The sequence below is a fragment of the Aythya marila genome, assembly GCF_965140915.1.
Source record: "Aythya marila genome assembly, chromosome: 2".
In the NCBI taxonomy this organism is placed as follows: domain Eukaryota; kingdom Metazoa; phylum Chordata; class Aves; order Anseriformes; family Anatidae; genus Aythya; species Aythya marila.
Window position 1 is genome coordinate 67,177,515 of NC_139043.1, and position 22,260 is coordinate 67,199,774.

The 22,260-nt window shown below is 41.7% G+C and overlaps 1 protein-coding gene across 8 annotated transcripts in view; it reads right to left on the reverse strand.

Moving 5' to 3' along the window:
• The window catches only part of ARPP21 (cAMP regulated phosphoprotein 21), a 207,028-nt gene extending 187,468 nt beyond the window's left edge, over nucleotides 1-19,560 (reverse strand). For 6 of the 8 annotated variants that reach the window (XM_082754976.1, XM_082754985.1, XM_082754984.1 and 3 more), the window contains exon 1: nucleotides 19,468-19,554. The gene's annotated coding sequence lies outside the window, so the exon portion shown is untranslated. Of the gene's footprint in view, nucleotides 1-2,567; nucleotides 2,848-19,467 lie in introns of all 8 variants that reach the window. The other 2 variants (XM_082754978.1, XM_082754980.1) reach the window with 2 other exon arrangements.
• Between the last annotated feature and the right edge of the window lie 2,700 nt (nucleotides 19,561-22,260).

Sequence of the window (22,260 nt, forward strand, 5' to 3'; positions counted from 1 at the left end):
AAAACACATTTTCAGCCTGAATGGCTTCAATGAGATCAGGGACATGAAAAATACTCAACATGTCTCCACAAAGAGGGCACAACGTGCCACAGCCACAGTCAGTCTGCTCCGGCACTGGCTGCCAATCTCCTTGGAGACGCAGTGAAGCCCCCTTACATCTCAAAGGTGCTGGATTCATGAATGGGGTTCATGACACCTCCCCTGTATTTACATAGCTAATACAAGGCTGAATACTACCAGCTTCCCTCTTCTTGCCTGCTATTCACAGAAGTGCAGAATGAAATAAGAGTAGCTAATCTGCAATACTTTTCACATGCCATAATTTAGTATGATTTGTTGAAAGTGGCCTTTTTTGACTGCCTCATTTACTGGGGAGATGTGATGCCTTTCAAATGTTTATTGTGAGCAATGTATCCATGCAGTAACATTGGCCTTTGCTGATTTTATTATTGTGCTGCCAGAGAAAAAGAGATGCATCCTTCAGGTTTTATGAAACTCCCAACACCCTTGTCAATTTAAGGATGAAAGACCTAAAGCAGCGATACTCCACCTGGGTATTTTATACGTGATCTGTTCTTATTTCTCGTACTTCCTTTGGAGACCAAGTCAGAAAATTAGAAAACTTGGCCAGGAATCACTCTCATGGGGAAAAGCTGTCCTATCACCTCCATGCACGTGACATGCAGCCCGATACTCTGCTCCTCTCCTTGCCCTCAGCCATGCCAAACCCCACATCAAATTCCCAGGGGTGGTCAGATTTTATTTTGGCTTTTTTACAACTGCCATTAACTCTAAGAGAAAATGAGCTATGGGAAATGGACAGCTTTTACTTTTTTTTTTTTTTTTTTTTAATGTTATTTTTTGGCAGTGTTGTCACAGCTGCGGCATGCTGCTTTTGGGAATGTGGAACTTTAGGAGCCAAGTGCAGAGCTCGACGCCTGCACCTGGAAACAGTTTTGCCAAAAAGAAATGGATTCTTGTTCTTCAAGAGAGATCTCATGCAAGGCACACCTGCATGGGACCCTGATGGTGGAGCGGATAAACTGTTCCAGCAAGAAACTTCAGGCTGCTGGGAGACATGCTTCTCCTACCAGATTTTCAGGAGATTTGTGCCTGCTCTCTAGGCAGCTAGAAGGTGGGAGCATCAACCTTAAATCCCGCCTCTACTCCGGCTTCACTGCACTTCTTCTTCATTTGCAGGCTACTTTGCATACAGGTTGAGTGACACTGCAACATTCCTTCACTAAGCCATAGAAAGAATGATTTCTGGTTTTGTAGCTCAGCTTCCTATTTGCAGAGCAATACCCCATTCTCATAGCATGGTTAGCAGAGGAATTTCATGGTGCAGAATCACAGGCAAAGAAAGTTAAAATATATATATGTATATCTGAAAACATGTCACCATTAGCTGATTGCAATGATATTATAGATGAATGAACCACATTGACTGATCATGCATACAATACCATAGAAAATACTTCACAACAATGAGGTCACTGAGGACATTTTAGGCAAAAAGGAAACACAGCCTATGATGCCTGGCAGTACAATACAACCTGTCTTTTTGCTGGCCTTTGTCAGACCAGGGAATTAAAGGATTTTGTATAGATCTTGGAATAAATACATCTCGGCTGCAACATCAGGGATGAATTACACACGGATTTTGCACATATTTAGTAAATTGGTGCTTCAAAGTCTCTACTTCCATATGGTATAATGTGGATGTTTTCAATTTCCCAGGCTCTTGATTTTAAAAGGAAAAATAAAATTTTAAAAGCATTCAGGCACCTAGCAGTGTGAATTTGCTGTGCTTTTCCTATTTTCTTTTTTAATAGATAGCATCTATTTAAAAATAGTCAGGCCAGAACTATGATCAGCAAATACAATTAAACATTGACTCAGTCAGAGGCTTGTGCCAAATGGCAAATTGCCCCATATAAAGGTACTTTTAGTCTCTTTCTATTTCTCTTTCTCTGCTGCAAAGTCTTCGATATTAAAGAGCAATGAGACTTTGGGACAGATGGGTAGCATGCTGGGAAAAAGGAGCAAAAGGTCTGTTGTATTTTCTTGGCACATTCTCGCTACCAACAGGTTTTCTACAATAGAAGTACAAATGAGCAACTTCAGAAGAAAATGGGCAGCTAAAGTTGTATGTAAGGGACTATTTATGTCTGAAAAAAAAATCAAACGTAAAAACAGCATCCAAAATTAACAAAAATAAATAAATAAATAAAAAGGAGGGAGATTTAAGACAGAAAATTATTTCCCGATGTTAATACTTATCATGTCAGTCAGAGCAAGTCACTTTTTGGTGGTATTTTACTGCAATATTCCAAACTATGAAAAAACTGAAGTTTCATTACAATGATGATTGCCAATTTTTTTCTTTATTACACTACACCTGCCAACTGAGTGCTGGATAAGCTCAGGTGAGGGCTCTGTGCTTATGAAACAAAATGAGCTTTTTACCAAGAAAACTTTTTCCATGAGGTAGTAACTGCCTTATATCTGCTGACCATGGGCATGCAGGCCGTTCTCCTCTCCTATCCCACCACACACATCCTTACCTCCAAGTTCCAGAGACTACCTTGTTCTGCAGGGATGGGTGCTTGGTCTCACATGAAGGCATTGGCTGACCCATAGAGGTTTCCAGAATGTTACATGCCTTAGGAAAGTAGTTTTTAATCACTGTCAGGTCATCTGATGCCTCCTTTTTACTGTGGCCTGCAGGCCTTTCACATGGGTTTCACATCTCCTCCATCCTGAAGGTCATCATCAGCTGGATTCCCATGTTGCTTGTGCACCTGCCCTCCTGAGTCAGGTCAACTGATGGAGACTGCTGTAAATCTGTTAAAAGCAGAGCTTTTGGTAACATATCCTTTGCTGTCCCTGAAACCAGGACATTTGCAAACAACCAGTATTGCACTACAACTGCGACTCTTGCATCTTACTGCCAAGCTTCAGCAAATGAGGTGACAGCTCACAACCACAGCACTGCCAGTTTCAGTGCCTCCCACAGGGCTCTAAGTGTCGTGTTCGTTACAGTCTCGTAAACCACATATGGCTCTTTTTTCTAACCATATTTTCATTAGTGCACAGAAACATCCCTGTGTTCTGTTATGCTGAGAAGGATCCCAACTATCTGTTTCTTTCCTCCTCTGTCAGAGAGATTTTAAGTTTTATGCTGTGTTTATTCCCATTGCTATCCAGCAGTGAACCCTACTCTTGCCTTTCAGCTGTGATAATCTCCAAATAATCCAAACTATCCTGCAGTTTTACCATCCATCTGCCCATGCATGCTAACCCCAGAATGATTCCTTTGCCCATTACAAGATTTTTGTAGCCCAAGCTCTTCTACATTACCTAGTGCTGCTCCAGGCAGTGTCTTGTGTTCCTGTCATTCTCACTCCCCTTTTGTCCTTGGGGTCTCACCTGCCAGCCCGCATTACTCACGTACCCCGTGATGGATCCCAACATGACCGGACTCAGCATCTCTACTACTTAAAGGAGAAAATGCTTTCTAAGGCTTCTAAACCACTTCATCCAGATGGTTTCCCAGAGCCTCCTTCAGACTCTGAGATCATTTTACCAAGATCTGCACATGCTGTCCTCACCTCCCCAGCTGTAAATGTGTCTTTGGGAAACCTGTCAAGCTCTTAACACTTTGCCAGTCTCCAGGCTGGTAGATGCCGATGCTCCCAGCTTAGCAGAAAAAGAGCAGAGACCTGGAGGCTGGAAGGTAATCCTCAGTTTTCATTTTGACATGCAGTCCCACTAATTGGGGAAATACTGCACTAGGATATTGAGCAAATGTATTCTGCCTTGCATAGCATGTGCTACCTAAATAAAACAAATAGATAACAACCCCCATATTGCACAACAATGACACGTGGTATAGGATGGTGACTCAGGGAGCCAAATGTTTAGAGTAAATATGCCAGTAAACAAGAATATCAATCTGAGCAGAAGGGAAGCTGCTGGCTGCATGATAAAAACAGGCACAGCCCACTTCTTCAAACTCAGCCTAGTCATTGAATTTTGTGGTGAGTTCTTACCTTCACATGATCAAATCCTAAGCCTGGGTCAGAAAGGAGGGGGCAGGGAGCTGCTGGGGCCTGGGAGGGAGAGGGAGGAAATGCAGTACCTTTGAGTACTGCTGCAGTATAAAGACATTAAAGGACCATCAGCAGCTCACCAGCAGAACCCTAAATTTACTACAGCATAGCAAATTTCCAGAGATGAGCTCCTTTCATTTAGGTCTGCAGCTGCTTCTGACATCTCCCAGCTGAAAAGGGCTGAGCATTCTCACAATATTAAATACTCAGCTTCTTTTCCTCTTGAAACTGCAGAGAGAGGAAGAGCAATAAAAGAGTGAAATAAAATAAATAGTCTGCTGTGTCCTATGTGTTTACTCTCAGACATAGGAGGACTGTATGAAATGTAACACAGAAAAAAAAAAAAAAAAAAAAAAAAAAAGAATCAAAAGATTTGTTTCTAGAATTTGTGCTCTCACCCAGTGTATGTAAGTCTTGTAACACTGAATATGTGACTCTGATCTTTACGGCAATGCTGTGAGTCATCCACTAATGGTCAGTCTCCCCCGGTTGGAACTCATTATGTGGTGAGACTCGTTATAAATAAATCCTTTTATCAGAAGAATTTATATTTGCACTGCTTGTTCCAGGTGCCTAAACAGCCAGGGTCTAATTAACTAATGATGCTGGACAAACTGCAAGAACAATTTGTTTATCAGTTGATGATACCATACATATATGCGACATCCTCTGGCTTCTAGCTGGACAATATATATAAAAGGCCATGGCTTTAAAAGCTCATTTTCTATAGGCAAATGTCAGAAATGACACAGGCACTACATTTATCATATAGCCATCTAGTAAATAAGACTGCACTTTAGAGCAACCTATAAGTACAGACAAAGCATTAATGGATCAAAAGATGACTCCTGTTTCTACATCAGGCCACTCTGTTTTCACTGATGTGGGTTTGCTGCTTGGCTCTGCAAGTGCCTCGTTCATCAACACTTATTGCGTTCACAATCTCAGTGCCACAGAAAGATGAAACTGAAGAAAACAACAGCACTTTATCACATAGGAACATTAATATCTCTCGACTGGAAACAAATTGCCCAAAGGGTCTGCCTGATGCCTCCAAGCAGAGGAATGCTTTGAATGAAAGTACACAAGGCATATGGCTAAAGAAATGTTTGATGCTGGATTATATGGTCTAACAGAATAATGCCGCGCAAATTGAAACAGAGGCCCTATTTCATTTTTTTCATACATCATAATGAATGGTAACTAAATAGACACCTATAGAAAAGATTAAGCTAAGTAGAAAACACTTTCAGCTATAATGTAAAAAAGAAACTCTGATCTGCAAGCAGTGTTAAAATGTGCTAGTCAACACCAAGTAACAGCTGCTCCTAAGGTTTAAAAAAAGAATTGATTAAAATAAGTATTTCAGCTATTGAAAAAAAAAAAAAAAAAAAAAGACCAAAACTAGTACTGTGTGTTATTGACATACCAGAGAAGAATACAGAAAATAAATTCAGAACTGAAAAGCCAGTAAAATAGGATGCTAAGTGAATTTTTAGAATTCTGTTCCTTGAGAAAGTCAAGAGCATTTTTGTTCCTAATTCAGAATGAAAACAGCACTTCAGCTTTTTTCTCTGAAATAAATGTGGAGCTTTTTTCCCCCAAAATTTGATATCTGTGTTAACAAAGGCGAGAAAAACAGAAAGGACCTGCAGAACCAAAGCACTGTCTCTCTTCTCTCCCACCGCCAGTGGAGGCAGAGCGGGGAAACCTGAAACATTGTGGTTCCTGATTCATCTGAGCTGTGTCTGGGTGACTCCGGACTGGTACCATATCCCCAGTCCTGTCAATTCCCAGTGGTGGGAAAGGGAAGAAGCTCTGCTAGTGTTTGGCTGGTCCCCATGCTGTCTGCGCTTCCTCCCACCACCCCGCTGGCACATGCTGGTGCTAAACTTGTCTCTTGCCTCAGCTAGGTGGCATTTGCAGACAGTTTAGTTAGCTCAAGAGCTGCCTTCACTTTCCGTGAAAGCGGCGTTCAGCTACAATGAAATGGAAGGAGACACTTCTGGTGCTATTCCCCAAAAGCTGCTGTCAAACAGAGCTCAATTCAAGCTTGAGAAATGAGCCTCCTGCAAAGCATGCCCTGAACCAGCGGGCTGGACACACAGGTGCTGCACTCCCGATTCCCTGAGGATGAGCAACTGGTTATGGAGACCACTACAGCTGCACGCCCTTTCACAATCTTCTTCACATCTACTCCAGCCATAAACTCATTGTAAGGAGTTCTGCAGATGAAGAGAAAGAGCGTCTCAGTCTTTGATGTTGCCCTCTCCTTCTGAGTGAAACCCACTTGGTGTGGAGGTACAAGGGAGGGCAGATGGGCATCCTAAAGGCTGCCTGCCGTCTAGAGGTCAATTCAAAATGTGTTTTATATATATGGATGTAGTGGTTGGGAGGGACATATGGCATGCAGTAAAACATGCCATAATCTTCCTTGCCCAGCTCCCACCAAGAGAAGACTCCTAATTCACAGAGGCGGATGTACAGATCCATCTCTCTAGTGCTACACTGCAGATACACATTTTTGTTGCAATGAAGCAACAGAAGGCTTGGTTATTTTTGGCCACCTTCATATACTGCTGTTGAGGAGTAGTTTACATTTTTTGAAGAAATGAAAGAGCTTTTTAATTTCTTTTTTAATGAAATGGTCAAACTTTGCAATGGCAACTTTTCTCTCTCCTCCTTCTCTTAGTTGATTAAAGGGAAAATCAGGAAGAAAATCCAAAACTGTTCTCTGGGAAAAGAAAAAAAAAATCGTGTTTTTGTAAAAACATAAACCAGCAAGAACTTGGTGTGGAGCTATTTTATTTGAATAAAGTTGGGGAAAAGACTTTTCATTACAGGTGGAACCTACTGTGCTTGCTTTTGATTTATTTTATTTTATTATCAGAAAAGAAAACCTAAATTCACCCATCTTTACTGGCATATTATTCAATGTCTAAAATGTTAAAAACAAAAACAAACAAACAAATAAAAAACAGAACAAAACATAATTTATTTTGTTAAAAACAATTACTATAAGAATTCTTACTGCCAAAGGCTTTGGAAACTTAGTATACTCACAGCTGCCATTTTCATTCTCCTACCACATAGTGATTTTCAGTATCATTTACCATGTCAAACAACTATCCTTAATATTTATGAATTATCTGAATGAAACAACAGGTTTTCATGATCTGCACCTTGTGTTTTTAGGGCAGAACTCCTACTGCTGTAGATAATGTCTATGCAGTGAGAAGAGCTGTCTGAAAGTACTCATGGAAGCATTTCTTGAGAGGATTTGGCATTGGTTTTAGGTCATGTTCAGTGAATTAAAATGTCTTACAGAAATTCTCATTTAATTACAAAGGTTCATTTTTCAAATCAAAATGTTTTTCATTTCAAAATGGATGCTAGAAGACAGCAAAAAGGCACGTTCCTAGAGTAAAATGAAAAGAAAAATTCCTGACTTGACCCCATGCCTTCTTCCCCTCCCCCCCTCCCAGCTTTTCTAGATTTTACACCCACAAGAACATTCTAATTGCTCAATCTCAGTAACAAATCAGAGTGGAAACATTTTAATTATAAATATCCACACTGCTTGAACTAATTCACAATTCTTGCAAGCATGGAAACCGTTCCACTCCCTGCTCCACAGAACAGCACTGCCGCCCTCTCCCTGGCAGAAAAGGGTATGCTTGGACATTTGGAAATGTCTTGCTTTTTTGCACCATCCAAGCCCCAGCATACTCCTACTTCTGTTTTCATTTTGGTGACAGATCAAAAACATTCAGTTTTCCCAAACAGATGGCTTAGTTTTAAATTGTGTCCGTGTTGTCCACATGTGTCCCATACAGCATACTGATTATTCCATACAAGTGCTTGCTGGCAGTGAGCGGCACGTTGTGCCTTTGTTCTGCTCCTTGGTGCTGTCTTAAACATCTCCCTTTTGGAGGAGCATGGGCTTTCTGTTGCATCTATGTCACTGACACGCATGAAGCCCTGACATATTTTAAATTATATAAATATTAAGAAAAGGCAAAGAAAATCGAATAATAAATAAGGACATGCTCTCCCCCTGTTGCTGTTGTTAAGGTACTATTTACTTGAAAGTAGGAGCTAGAAAGGTGATCTAAGGGACATAGGTTATAAAATCCTGTTCATTTTTTGTTTGTTTGTTTTTTAAGTTTCGCTCAGAACTGGCATCTGTTCTGCCAGGTTTGCCAAGCAGATGCACCTACACTATGCGACCCCTGCTCAACCCCTGGGACATCGAGCTGGATTTCCCATCAAGATGCCACCATGAACCAGGTTCTCCACAGTGTCTGAATGGGCACAGTCTTGAGTAGATAAACTGAATGCTTTGTCCAAGGTAATGCTCTTGGTGAGTTATTTTTTGAGCTCTAAATATGATTTGGGCTAATTGCAAATAGCAGCTCTGATTCAACTGCAATCTGTTTTCTATTTATCCTTCTGCAGACACTCATGCAATTTAAGCATATTCTGAGGACTCTGTCCAACAAAGGTACTCACCTGCAGGCAGGAATTTGTCCTACGTCTTGAGGAATGTCCCTGCTTGTAGGGTTACAGTCATTTATGTACATTTATGTACATCATGTACAGTTAGGTAACAAAGACATCATATCTTAAGTAGCGAAGTTTACCTACCTATCTGATAACACACTGTCAAGAAATTAAGAATGAGCACATTACAAATGCAAAAATTTTTGAGGTGATTATTTTGCAAGAGCAAAACACAAAGCAGGAATTGTGTGATAAATTGAGTAGTTCAGCCAGCTCCTTTCCCTGGCTCCATAACTATCTTTGAATGAAAATGCTAAGAGTAAGTTATTGGGTGCAGATTGCCACCAATGTGTCTGTGCCAGTCGACCATGTCCAAATCATATGATCATCCACACAGTACTAAAGCAACTCGGTGCAGCGAAATCAGTGAAAGTAGGCTGCTTTACACCAGAGAGAAGTCTTCCTATGCACACACCAATAATAACTGCTTAAAAACCTTAAGTGGGCTTACTCAGGGGCAAGGGGGTGGGGGTGGAAACACTTTCTCAGTAAATCCAAATCCTGGCCAAGGATCCAGAGGAGGATTACTTACAGTAACCTTCTTACTAGCTGTGCTGAGCTTGTTAGAAAGGTGTTAAACTTTCCACAGCCAAGAACACTTTGCAATAATCAGTTTATGAAAAATTCAATTTGACAGCAAATTCTTGGCAGTCTCAAATCAACTGTACCTATTACACCCCAGTCATAAAGAGGATGGGCAAAGGTGGCTCAGCACATCAGTCCATCCTCCCCCTCTTCCATGACCTTGAAATTTGCTCAGCAGTTCTGGAGGAGGGAGAAAACAGTGTTGTGTAACCAGCCTCCAAAACCCAGACAGACATTTAGGACAAGGAGGAGGAAATAAAGAAGAAATAGAAGTCAACCAGCTGCAAAGCTTCTGGCATGAGCTTTCAGGTACAGACTATATTTGTATGGGCTTCCCAGGGCAAAAGAAACAGCCTGTGCACTGTCACGACAAAATATTCACCCCGACAGGGAAAAATGTAAATGATGCTGAAGTGATAATGAGCACTCAAGTGGATTTCTTCCTGAAATGAGTCACAGCTGCTGTCAAAGCTCCATCAGTTTGATTGCTAGAGCAGGGCAAGGGGAAAGCTCTCAGGAATGTCACCTGAAAGCCTTTGCTGTGGCAGAGGTGTTCCACTGAGCCCAGGCAGAAGCCCAGCACTGCAGTGGGAGTATTCTCCCCATCCAGCTGGGATCAGGACTTCCGTCAGCCTCCTTGAGAGAGGAGAAGCAAAGCAGACCCTCTGAACACACACACGCACACACACGCACACACACGCACACACACGCACACAGGCACACTACATTACGATGCATTGCTCTTGGCCATGTTTGTGTCTTCATGACTAACTTAACTGTTTTTCCACTAGAAGGCATTACAGGGACCAGGGAGAGTAGGCTGGAGAGGAGACAGATGGTATTTTCTCTCTAATTTTGGTGTTTGAGAACAGAATTTGCACAGTTTGTTCCTCAGTCAACCCTTACTTTCAGGATAAAACTCTTACCTGCCAGAATATGAATGGTTCTGAAATATGGGAAGAAAAAAAAAAAAAAGGAGGGGGGGAGGAGGGGGGAGAAGGGGGAGCTTTCATCTTAAGGAGCTACCAAATTTGCATTCCTGAGGTCTGGTGGTATGGTTATTAATCAAATGCTTTGGGGATATTAAAGGCTCTCTCTCACACTAATACTGAATGCAATCGTCCTTTTTTTTTTTTTTTTTTTTTCCCTGAAGATTTCCCAACAGATCTTTAAAGTCTTAGAGCTCCTTTCATTCTTAATATGCACCTTGATTATCTTGTATCTGCAGAGTTCTTTATACCTAGACTTTAATATCTTCCTCTCCAGCAGATCTCTTCTTCCTTCAGCTGGGGCTCCCTTTCAGGTAACTGTCATTACATAATTTACCCCTTTATATTAATACTTGCCCTCAGAAAATCAGTTATGTTCTCTACTGGCCTGGGGAAGGCCAGGAATTTCAAAACCCAGCCTGACATCTGCTTTGCCCATGCTCTGATAACTTACACAGTGTTACCCTGCAATGGGAACCTTCATTGTAAGTAAAGCCCGAGCTGCAATTAAATGAAATCTCCTGCTCTAAGCAGTGTGACCAAATGACTTTATGTTGCACATTCCCATCTTCCTGCTTGTTCTGAGAGATGAACAAGGAGCATGTGAGAGTCATGAGGTATGTGGGCAACGCATGTGCAGGATGAGACTTTTCAGTTCCTTCCTGGACAGAACAATCTAATTTCTACGTTAGGAACCTTTTTAGGGATGAATGCTGCAGGGCAAATATGAAGTAGTACACTGTGTCAAAGTGACAGAAGGATGAATTCCCATAAGACCTGAGAAAGTCACCATGAAACAAAATGGTGGACGAGAAGGTAAATGTTATTTTACATATGCAGAACACAGGCTCCTGGCAAATCATTTTTGCTCAAGGAGTGCCTGAAGCTGCAACTGAATGGAGACAGGAACCCATGGCCTGCTCAGACCATTTTCCTCTCACTGTCCCTCATGAGCACACATTCACATACATTGTCTTAATTAAACATTTCCAAAATCCAAATTCAAAGTGTTCTTTTCTTTCCCACCCTGCTTCCAGCAACTGCCACTCACTCCGCTTAAGGTGTAAATAGGTCAGGTGTTTCCATGGCCACAATGAACCAAATAAGCAGTTGGGGTTCAGCAAGCGACATGGATTTTTTAATTGTTCCAGTGCCAGGTGCCACTCACTTTGTGCTACCACGCTGACAGTGCCTAAGTATCTTCTCTTGCTGCAGTGCTGCTCATCAGGAACTTTATAGCTGGTGCTGGCCCCTTCCCCCTCAAAATTGTTATCTGCTACAAGCTTCAACAGGCAGCTCCCCTCATGGGGTAGTGCTGATGAAAAGTACTTTTCACACTGAAAATGTCTCTTTGCATTGCCACTGCAAGTACTAATTGTTGATTCCAGTGAGGCATTGAACCTACTCGTACAAGGTGTGATTAAATTGTGACTCACTGCCACAGGGTGTTGTAGAGGCCAAAAGTGTAAAATAAACCTAAAAGCATAAGCAAATTCAAGAGGGTCACGTCTAACAAACATGATGGTTGGGATGCCACACCTCTCAGGAAGCTCCTAAGCCCCTCAATGCCCAAAGGTGAGGAGCTGTAGCATGGAGAGGACTTTTTTGTATGTGCCCCATCTTTTTCCCTGAGTCCCTACTGTTTGCCAAGAACCTAAGCTAGATGAACCTCCTCACTCTGCATGAAAAAAAAAATGCAAAAATTTGGGATGGACAGTGGAGCTGATGGCTCTGAATCTGAACTGTGCAGAGATTCTTCTGACCTCAGTTGATGACCTGGAGCAAAACAGGCAGGACCTGTGCTGCATTTGACCAGTTGTCACAAGGCATTTTCTGATTTCTGTTTTTTGCCACTTGGTAAACCACCTGGTTACTATGGTACCGATCAGTTTTGACTCAGTGAAAAGCACCAGATCTTTCACACATCACAGACTGAGTTATCTGTCAATAAAATTGGTTATTTAAGACTGATTGTTCTCCCTTTCCAGGGGCCAGATGTGAGGATGTTTACTGTGGCTAGTGTTGCTCATTGAAAGCTCTGGCTGGAAAATTTTGTCTTGTAACTTGCCACCAAAACCATCCAACCATCCCTATCTCTGCTGTGACATTCTGTGAAGTGTCCTTGTAATGCAGAAGATTTTATGAGGAGACAGGGCAAGTCAGAAAGGGAGGGCCCATGTCAAGAGCTCCTCTCTCCTGTAACCAAACACAGCTAGGGAACCTGCCCAAACCCCCACAGAGTAAGCCCAAGCTTTCCTGACAGACTTCTACTACTTCCTGACAGACTTCTTCAGATACAAACTCTAAACAAATTACCTTCGCTACAATTCCATGCTTTTGGCAGTCAGGCTTAATGAACATTGGGACACTGATTGTACCACTCGAGCTGTGCTGAAGACAACAAAACTCTTCACATCTGCTCATTTGCCTTACCAAGCTGGGGCCCAAAGCTCTCAGTGCTGTGTGCTGCTGATGCCACCATCACAAACAACTGGTGCTAGCCAAAGCAACTGCTCTTGCCCCCCCTCACATCTTCTTCTCCTCACACAGCTGACAGGGACTTAAATTCAGGGTGTTGGTGATGGCCTGACACACCACTGGGAGAGTAATAACCAGCTCTGCCCAATCCCAACTTTCCCCAACTACTTGGCTTGACACTGTTCTTATATCCCTGGTGCCTAGAAGTGTGAAAATGGAAAAAAAGATTTTAATTTCATGGCAAAATTCTTCAAGCTGAATTGTTAAACGAGGCTTTGTATTTAGCCAATCTCTCTCAGAAATCTGATAAACATACATTCCCAGTTTGAAAATATTGACTTTTTTCCCTGCTTTATAATTTCTTCTTGAGTGAAATGAGAATCGGGAGAGATTTTCTTATTTAACAGCATTGGACCTGGTATATGTACAAGTATATGAATAACATACAAGTATACCATGTCACAACAAGTAAGCTTTATTTATTCACTGGCCTTAGCAATGTCTACGCAGCTCTGGGAATAGTGTGGTGTTGTTTCAGCTCATTACTGCACTGTCAGCAAAAGAAGAGCAGTAGGGTTGAAATTCTACACTAGATATGTACGTGCCATTTGGAGCCTGCAGTGGGGAGCAATTTTTTCCTAGTCCCTCCATAATGACCTCCCTTTCGCAGCCACTGATGGGTGGCTGTACACACAGTTCTTTGAAAAGTCAAAGAGGACGCAGTGTGAGTGACAGCATATCTATAGCTCCCCTCTAAGTTTTTCTCTGATCTCCAACAAAATGCTTCACTGAGGATTACTCACCTATAAAGTAGGGATAACCATATTCACAACCACTTTGTAAAGCATGTAAAATCTACAAATAAAAAGAACAATGGCAAAACAGATCAAACCACTGCTATTAGTTAGCTGTCTTCTAGGGAAAGTTTCTTTACCTCTTAACAGATTCTCAAATTAAGATAAACATGATGTTGGAACTAACATATTACATATGTAATCATCTACTTCCCCACCACACACTTCTTCCAGCCCCTTTTATTCTCCTAAGTAACAGTTGGTAGGCTTGCTTACCAACCAGACTTAACCCTATTCGAGTTATCTGTAACAAAGCAGTTCACTGATCATTAAAAATATGGAGCTTAGGAGCCAACAGATTAATGAAGAGGGAACATAATGTATGGAAACTACATTGCAGGATTTAACATCATATATACCAGTAGTTGGAAAATCCTGTATTATAATCCTATGACACCAAGACTGCACTGAACAGCAAGTAATCCTAAAATCCAGTTAGCATAGGCTTAGCGTACTGCAGAAGCACAGGAAATACCAAGAATCTATCCAGTCACACTGAGCTACCATAGTTTTGGGGCATATTCAGGAAAAAAATAGTTTTTTGTTGTTGTTTTGCAGCCCTCGCTTTCTAAATGCTAGAACTTAGTGGGTCTGTATAGCAACTGCTGGGCCTTTGCCTAGTATCATAAATCAAATCATAGGTCACTACATGCCTATTCCAAAATAATCTTCTGTGCCTACCAAGTCCCAGAAACCCTTATCATGGCTAAGAAAATAGGAGAAATGAAATCAGGTGCACAAGAAAGCAGTGAAATTACAAAGTTTCTAAAATCTTAGCTTCTAAAACTCTGATACAAATGTATGATAGCACATGAACTATTTCATTTAACTTCAGTGGTGATTTTATAAATGCTAACTGTCTCAGACAGTCCTATTAGTCCCATTTCAGACACTAGCACCCCATCTGGGAGCGGACATGAAATACTCCTCTGGCCCCTCCTTTATGCATTAATACCGGATAGCTGTCATTTCATGGAGTGAGTTAGAAACCCTGCAGAAAATATTTTAAAACACATTGCACTTAAACATTCAAGCTACGCAGTTAATTTTAGCAATCTCATTTCCTGACTGCTCACTAACCCTCAGATGTATTTTTTTTAATCACTATGAAATTTCTTATGCATTGCTTAGGTGTTTATAATGAAAATACAAAGTGGATATTTTTTCACTTATTTCAGGGGTCTGTTGGTAAGACTTAGCTTCTTTGAAGCTACCTCAAAATGTTAGAAATATAGCCTGTGTATTCTCCCCACTCCTTTTTTTTTTTTTTTTTTTAACCAAGAGGTGCTCATTTATTTCTTGAGAAATCTCATTTAAATTGCTAAATCAATTAATAGATTTCTTAATCAAAGTCTTTATTAATTTTGTAATGATGCATCCAGATAATATTTATTTATCTACCAAAAACTAACTTGGAACGCCTACCCAACTAACTGCTAAAGCAGTAGCAATAGAGGTCTGTTTACCTGTATTCAGATAAAAATGAGCAGGTGAGAAAAAATCATACAAAAATGAAAAAGAAAAAAAAAACACTATAGAAAATGATAAACAGGAACACTTGGAAACTCAAGGGCAAAAGTCGAGTCTGTGGCCCTCGATTTATTAACATGTATCACATATAATGAGCCTATGCCTGGGGTAAACTGTCTGATTGTCCCCATCTTTCTGGCAGCTCTGATAATAAGTGTAAGAAAAAAAGGTGTTATGACCACAAATACAACAGAAGGGCCTCAGCTCTAGACAGTGACATTAAACAAGCTGCAAGGGAAGTTGTTTTGTAACCTTAGCTATGACAACTGAGAACCTACAGCTGAAGGAATACTTGACTTGGGTCTGGATCAGCCTTAGATTACACCAACTGCATGCAGCAAACAGTTTTATTCATACCTGGTTATTACGAGCCACTGCCTCCCTACCTCTTTACCATCAGAGAAAGAAAATCAGAAAGCATTTTTCCTGCAGCACTGCCTGGAGAATCTGTAGCAACATGAGCTTATTTATTACCCATCACTTCTAAGCAAACATTTTCTACTGTGTCAGACCAACCATTTATTATATCATTTCTTTGTGAGGTCTCAACTTCATCCATTACTGGTAGTCACCTACCGTGCTCCTGCTCTAGGCGTTTGTACTGCGCAGGGATATGCAGTTGAGGATGCTGGGGGCCTGCTGCTATTTTCCATCTTGTCACTCTGCCATTACCACTTGGCCTGCCTGGAGGTGCATGAGTGTGGTTAAAAGGTTCAAAGGGGCACCTTCCTTATGAGCCTTGCCACCACCATCCCTTTAATGTAGGAAGCATGAACCTGCCTGTTTTGTAAACAAATCACTTTCTCCTTCCCTTAAAAAGAAATGTATGTAACAGATGGATTTTTCCTTCTCTGGTAAGAGCCATGCTACCTTCATGACCTCCCTTCCACACATACCTACTAACACCTTTGACCTGAGGGGTGGGTTGCATAGATTTTTATCTAACCTTTCTTAACTGCTGTGGGGAGGAGTTGGGAGTGTAAGAAAAGGTTCAGTTGCTACTGTAGCAGCAAGGGAGAGATGTCTGGATTTGCTAAGAAAATAACAAGGAAAGTCCAGCAATAGGTAGATCTGACTGTATTCAAGACAAGCTATTTAAAGGGAATCAGTCATACTGAGAGCATGCTATCATTGTCCTAGTTTGCTAGTGAAGGTTGCTCATAACAAGTGAGACAAGAACAGGAGGCACCTAGACAGAAACAGATTCACCTCCAGGTGGGCTCATCCCCCTCAAACCTCCCCAAAGGATGAGTCATGTAATCTACTTGAGTGCCTCTACAGCTTCCATTAAGATCGTTCATGCATTCTTATTCTTGTTTCCAGTAATTTCCCCTTCCTCTTCTGTTTTTTTAGGAGGTGTGAGTCTGTAAACAAAATACAACTGTAACTGCAAATAAACTTGTCTGGAAATTGCCTTCACTCTGGGGAGCACCTGGTGGAAAATCTGTCCCAGTCTTCTCTTCCCAGTCTCTGTGCCAAACAGCCTTTTTCTTTTTATCTCTAGACCTTGGTGAGGAGCAGACATCAGATTTTCTGTGACAGAAAGGGAAAGAAATGCTCCTTTACAAATCCACAGAAATGCAGGACTGTTAACATATAACCAAGGGATACCTTGCTTGCATGCTTGGCTATCATCAGCCTCATCAACAGTGGTGTTGATCCTCATCAGGATCCTAAGAAGGTTGAAGAGTTGCTAGCCCATGCTTTTGTAGGTTATACAAGTCACACTCTTAAATGCACACACGTACATACTCCTATGCCCTAGAATATATATATATAGATGTTTCTAACAGTTGATGAAGCAAAAGGGATCATCTTCCTCAGTACCTCAATGTGTATATTATTATAGTATATTCTTCTATTTCCTTATCACCAAGTTAAAATAATTTGACCAGGTGATGTGTTTACAGTACCAGAGGGGATTCCTATGCTGCTCAGAAATGTAATTGGATTTTCTCATAATGTTGTGGTGATATTACAAGCTAAATACCCAAGAAATTACTAGATTATGATGGCAGGGTAAATTATGAGTGTAATGTACTACATCATGTAATACAGGAGTCCATAAACCCATAATGTCAGTTTCCTACGAAACTGATACATAATTTTAATAAAATAATAATAAAAAAAAAGAATCGTGCAGATACAGCAATGCCTGCATGACCTGCTTGGTTATGAAAGGTTAATTGTAAAACTTATTTGGATATGCCCTCTAGCTTCTATCCAAGAAAAGCAATGATTGTGCAAAATAGGAGAAGCATTTTAAATCTTCTCAAACTTCTGCAATTCTGATTTTTTTTTTTTATTGTTTCGTTTTGTTTTTAATCATTATGGTAAAAACATAAACAATTAAATGTGCTGCCCTGTATCCTGGATTTTCTGATCTACTGTGTCCCCAGCACCACTGGAGATTCACATTACTTGTTCTTTCCTAGCTGGATGGAAGATACTTTGTAAGGCAATAGAGCTGGCTCTCGTAGACTGCTACTATCCTGCGGGAGTATACTGGCAGTGAAATACACTTGCATCTAAAAAATGGCATCAAATTTGCAAATGGCCTGTCTTTGAGCTGCTTTGAGAGATGCTTTCAAAGTTGCAAATAAATGACTTTCAAAGGGAGATGGCCATGTATTCTCTCTTTGCCATTAACAAGCCTCCCATCAGCAATATACCAGCACTCAGCACTGGCCCAATCCTGCCCAGCAGCTCCTGCCATTTCTGAAGACTAGTTTAGGGTACAGCAAGTTCTTCTTCACATATTAAAATATGGGCAACAGAAACCAGGGTGGGTGGGCAGTGGGAAGCAGCGAGGGAGCTGGAGAAAGGCTTGGCTGGAAGCATGAGCCAAGGCGTAAGAGATGTATGGGATTACCATAGTTTACATAGCGTCCTCATTGCCAAACCACCACGTCAAGTCCCCAGCACAGTGCTGGCTGTGGAGAGGTCATGAGCAGCAGGACAGTAATATTATTACAGTAGCACAGTGTCCTCAGTCAGAGGTCCTAGCTCAGGAAGGATACCACAGACCCTGTGGTTCCTGCAGCAGGGAGATTCAGGTGGGCTTTCAGACATGACCCACCACACAATTGTCACAAGCAGCACTGAGGCAGTTTCTCTTTGTCTGGTCAAGACAATGTTAAAATTTTAACAACTTCAGACAGAAACCTCTCATGGAAATAAATTTCCTAGACTGTGCCTAGAGGCACCTGCCACATGTGGAGTTAGTACCTTCCTCATCAGCTCCACATTGTGTTTCTTTGGCCCAGATAGCGCTTACTTATTTTTCCACAACTTCCCAGCAAATTGTTTCACCACTACCCATGTATGGAACTGGTGAGGAGAACACTGAACCAAAGCCTTCCAAGTCAAAGGAGAAATTGCCACTGTTTTCAGTGGGTCTTACATCGATCTAGCTCTCTAGGAACACTGCTGGAGTTGACCTTCTGTTGTTGGCCATGCACCTACTCAGAGCAGAACTCATTGGTTTTCAGAGGTGACTTTTTTTAATGTTTTTTGTTTTAATTTAAAAGAAGCAGCAGTATCTGACTTCCAGCATGCAGCAGGCTATCACACTGCACACAGAGCCTGCTCAACTCCACAAGCAAACCTGCATCATGCCACACATGAGCATGCATTTAGGTGCCATGCAAGTGCATGCATGTGTGCAGGCTCTTTGGGGGGAGCCATGCAGCAGCACATTGATCTCTTCTGGTCTGCCTGCTGGCCCTGCTTCACATCACGCAGTCAAGAGGAGAGAGTCACATAGCAGCAACAGGTACCAGAAATGGTCCTGTGAAGCACTACAAGCCTTTCAGCTCCCCCCTCTTCTCTAAGTAAACGCCACCTTGACATTATGCGGTTTTTACCACAAGAAGCTAATGTTACTCTCTCAGAAAGAAAAGAAAACCATCAGAAGACAGTAGACTTGAGACCCTATCCCTGAGCAGGTAGATCGGATACTTTCAGAGCAGAGCAGCAGTGCTTCTTCCCTCCCCGCAAGCACAGTCAGCACATTTGATTTCTTTTTCTATATCTCTCCCATGTTTATTATTAAAACACGTCACTGCTATCTAATCGCCATTGGAATTGAAAGTAATTTTGCACAGAAGCATTTTAAACATAGAGAACATCAATTAAAATTAATGCAAAAAACAACACCAACACCAACAAAGTGCTCATGTTTTGCCACACTGGAAAGAAAACAGGGCCAACACATGAGCAAACACAGCCCATATCTGCTCATCAGCACTACTGATAGTTTTTTTGTTTGTTTGTTTTTCTTTTTTCTTTTTTTTTTTTCCCTGTCTCCCTCCTCTGAGAGCAGCTGGAACTGTGTTAAGGCCTTCTCCTTACCCTGTCCACTGAGCAGCAGCAGTTGCATCCAGACTCTCTGGGCTTTCCCCACTGCAAGGCTGACGGGTCTGCTGCTTCCAGGGTGTCTGCTACCCCGCTCCAAGCCCCGTGGACAGCTGAGGCAAGCTGAGTGGGCTGTGGCATGGTGGCAAGGGGACGCGGCCCTTCCTGATATAATGGGAAGGCCAGTGCCAGCGTCGGCACTGGGCCGGGCTGGATTCCAGCGCTGTGGCCCTCCTGCACCTGTTGTGGTGCTCAAACCATGACAATCAGCTGTGCAGCTAATATTAGCCAGGGCAGGAGTGTGATCCAACCACAAAGCAGCTCGTGGGGAAATAACTGTCCCTCTCTGCCTTTAATTAAAGGGAAAACACAAACAAGTAAAGTGTGGGTGGTGCCACCAGCTGGGGAATCTGGGTGGAAGCCCAAGAACCATGAGTGGTCCTTTCCAGTTCATCACCTCAGCCAAATTTTCCCCCTTTCAAAATTGCCAGCCACAGATAGATTTGGGAGCATTTGCATTTTGCTGCCTCTCCTGCCTCAGCACTGAGATCTCTGGTTCTCAGGACCTGCAGGCAAACCTGGGCCCCACACCATCTCGCTACCTGATGGCAGGCTCTTACAGGGAAAGTACAGGGACGCACAGTGCTGTTGCATGCAGTGAGAAGGTACAACAAACCAGTGCTCTAAGTGGAGCATAAAAGCCAAAATCAAGAAAACTTTCTCACACGGCATAACCTGCAGTGTTAACATAGCATGTTAATGTCCTACCTGAAATAAAACACCCACAGTGTTGGGTCACTTCTCTTTTTTAAAGGAATTTTTGCAGCACTTGATTTCCTCTGCTCCCCAGGCATCACAGGGGGCTCCAAGCACTGGGGGCAGCAATAACAGCATGTACTGCTGCATCAATAAGCACCAGAGGGCAGCTTAAATGACGCTAGAACGTGAGCTCTAGCTCCAAATTCACTGAGCAGTTCACAGCAGATCTTCCATAGTCCTTGCTGTGACCTTTTCTTGATGCATCCATTTTGCTTGCCTAAAATGACTCCGTTCAGGATAAAAGAGCTGCAAGACCCCCTCTTTCTGCGAGGCCTATAAGATGGGATGAGATCCAATGGTGGCAGTATTTGTGGAGAAATATAGGTGGGGAAACCATCATACTAGTTTGGGAAAGGTGCAAAGTGTTGCTGTGGGGTTCGTGTTGGTTGGATTGTTATTTTAAACCATGTCAGGAAACAGATGGTACCTCTTCGAAAAATGTGATTGCAAGCTAAAATTAAAAAATATACCAGAAGCGCTTGTGAAACTGTAGGAGAATTAAAGGGACAAACACCAAAAGTAAACACCGAGAAACTTCATCTTCTTCAGAAGAGTGTTGCCACAGTCTGAGAAAGATGAAATTAAACTGGATGTTTCCACTTCTGTAAAACGTGGGAGGCTCCCTAGACAGCTAAATTAGAAAATGTGACATAGCTGAATCCCTACATTCCCCTTGCATCCTCTGAGTAACCCCTTTGATCCCTAGGGAAAAAAGAACTTGATTAATTTTCACAGCCAAATCTCTTTTGATAGCAGCATAGAGATCGGGCCAAGATTTGGGCGGGTTCTCTTTTTCCCTTAAAGCTGTTGTTTGTTTACCCAACTGAGTCAAGATGGTCTCACCAGACTACAATAGCCAAATAGTCTCTACCCTGACTAAACATTCAAATCATTCCATTAAAAAGATATATATCATTTTGCCAGAATATCTATCTTTAGACTAAAGACTAAATTGTCACAACATAATTAGCATTTAAAGCTTTCAAATAGCATTAGGTAAGTTTGACAATTCTCTTTGCATTTTACAGCCTTTTAGAGAAAAGATGTCAAGTGATGAGAGCTACATAACCCAACTTTCTAGAGAATGAGCATTTCTCTTAAGGAATGTGGATTCAAAATGACTTCTTGCAACCCTTATAGTACATACCAAATTGGAACATGGGAAGCCTGGTTTGTCGTGATGTGCCAAAAGCTGTTAAGTAACCACAGGCAGCCACCTATATAAACAATTATCTTTAATTTTGTTTTGATTTTTGTTGTGATTTTTGTTTTGATTTTGTTTTGTTCACTTTCTTTCAAAGGCATTAAGCTGACTGAGGAAGAAAATTATAGCTTTCCTTAAAAGAAAAAAGCATCAAACATCAATTTAATGAAGGATGTTTTTTGCTGAGGCACGGGTAGCATATCCATTTCAGGAAATACTTTAACATGTCCTTAGCTAGGCTTCCCATTGCAAACGGCTTAAGACCAAGTGAAGACAGAATCTAGTCGCAAAGCTTGAGTGATGGTAAGACACTATCTCACCTCTGGGTGCACTGGGATTTAGCTGTCTGCTTTGGGCTTGTAGTGTATATGGGGCAATATGCCAATGCATGTCCTAAGAAGGTAAACATGTCAGAACAAAAGAAATGACATAAAGCCATATTCTCCAAGAGAGGTCTAATAAATAATAGATTCAAGAAACTACTTCCTGTTTCAACTCTGTTTCTAGCCCTCAGCTCTTGGGTCTAGCAGCAAGCCAAACATTCCTGCAGGCACTGTCTGTCCCCTTACAGTCACCATCTCACTGCAATTTGAGAACATGAGCACAGCTGGTATTATTACTCAATAACGTGCAAGCACTCACACTATGAAACAAGCTACTTGGGCTCTGGCATCAGGCTAAAGTTGGACCTGCTCCTGTAGATGTACCTGCATGTAAATCTCCCAAGAGATTTTACACTATCATTGAGTTTTCTCACATATATTTTG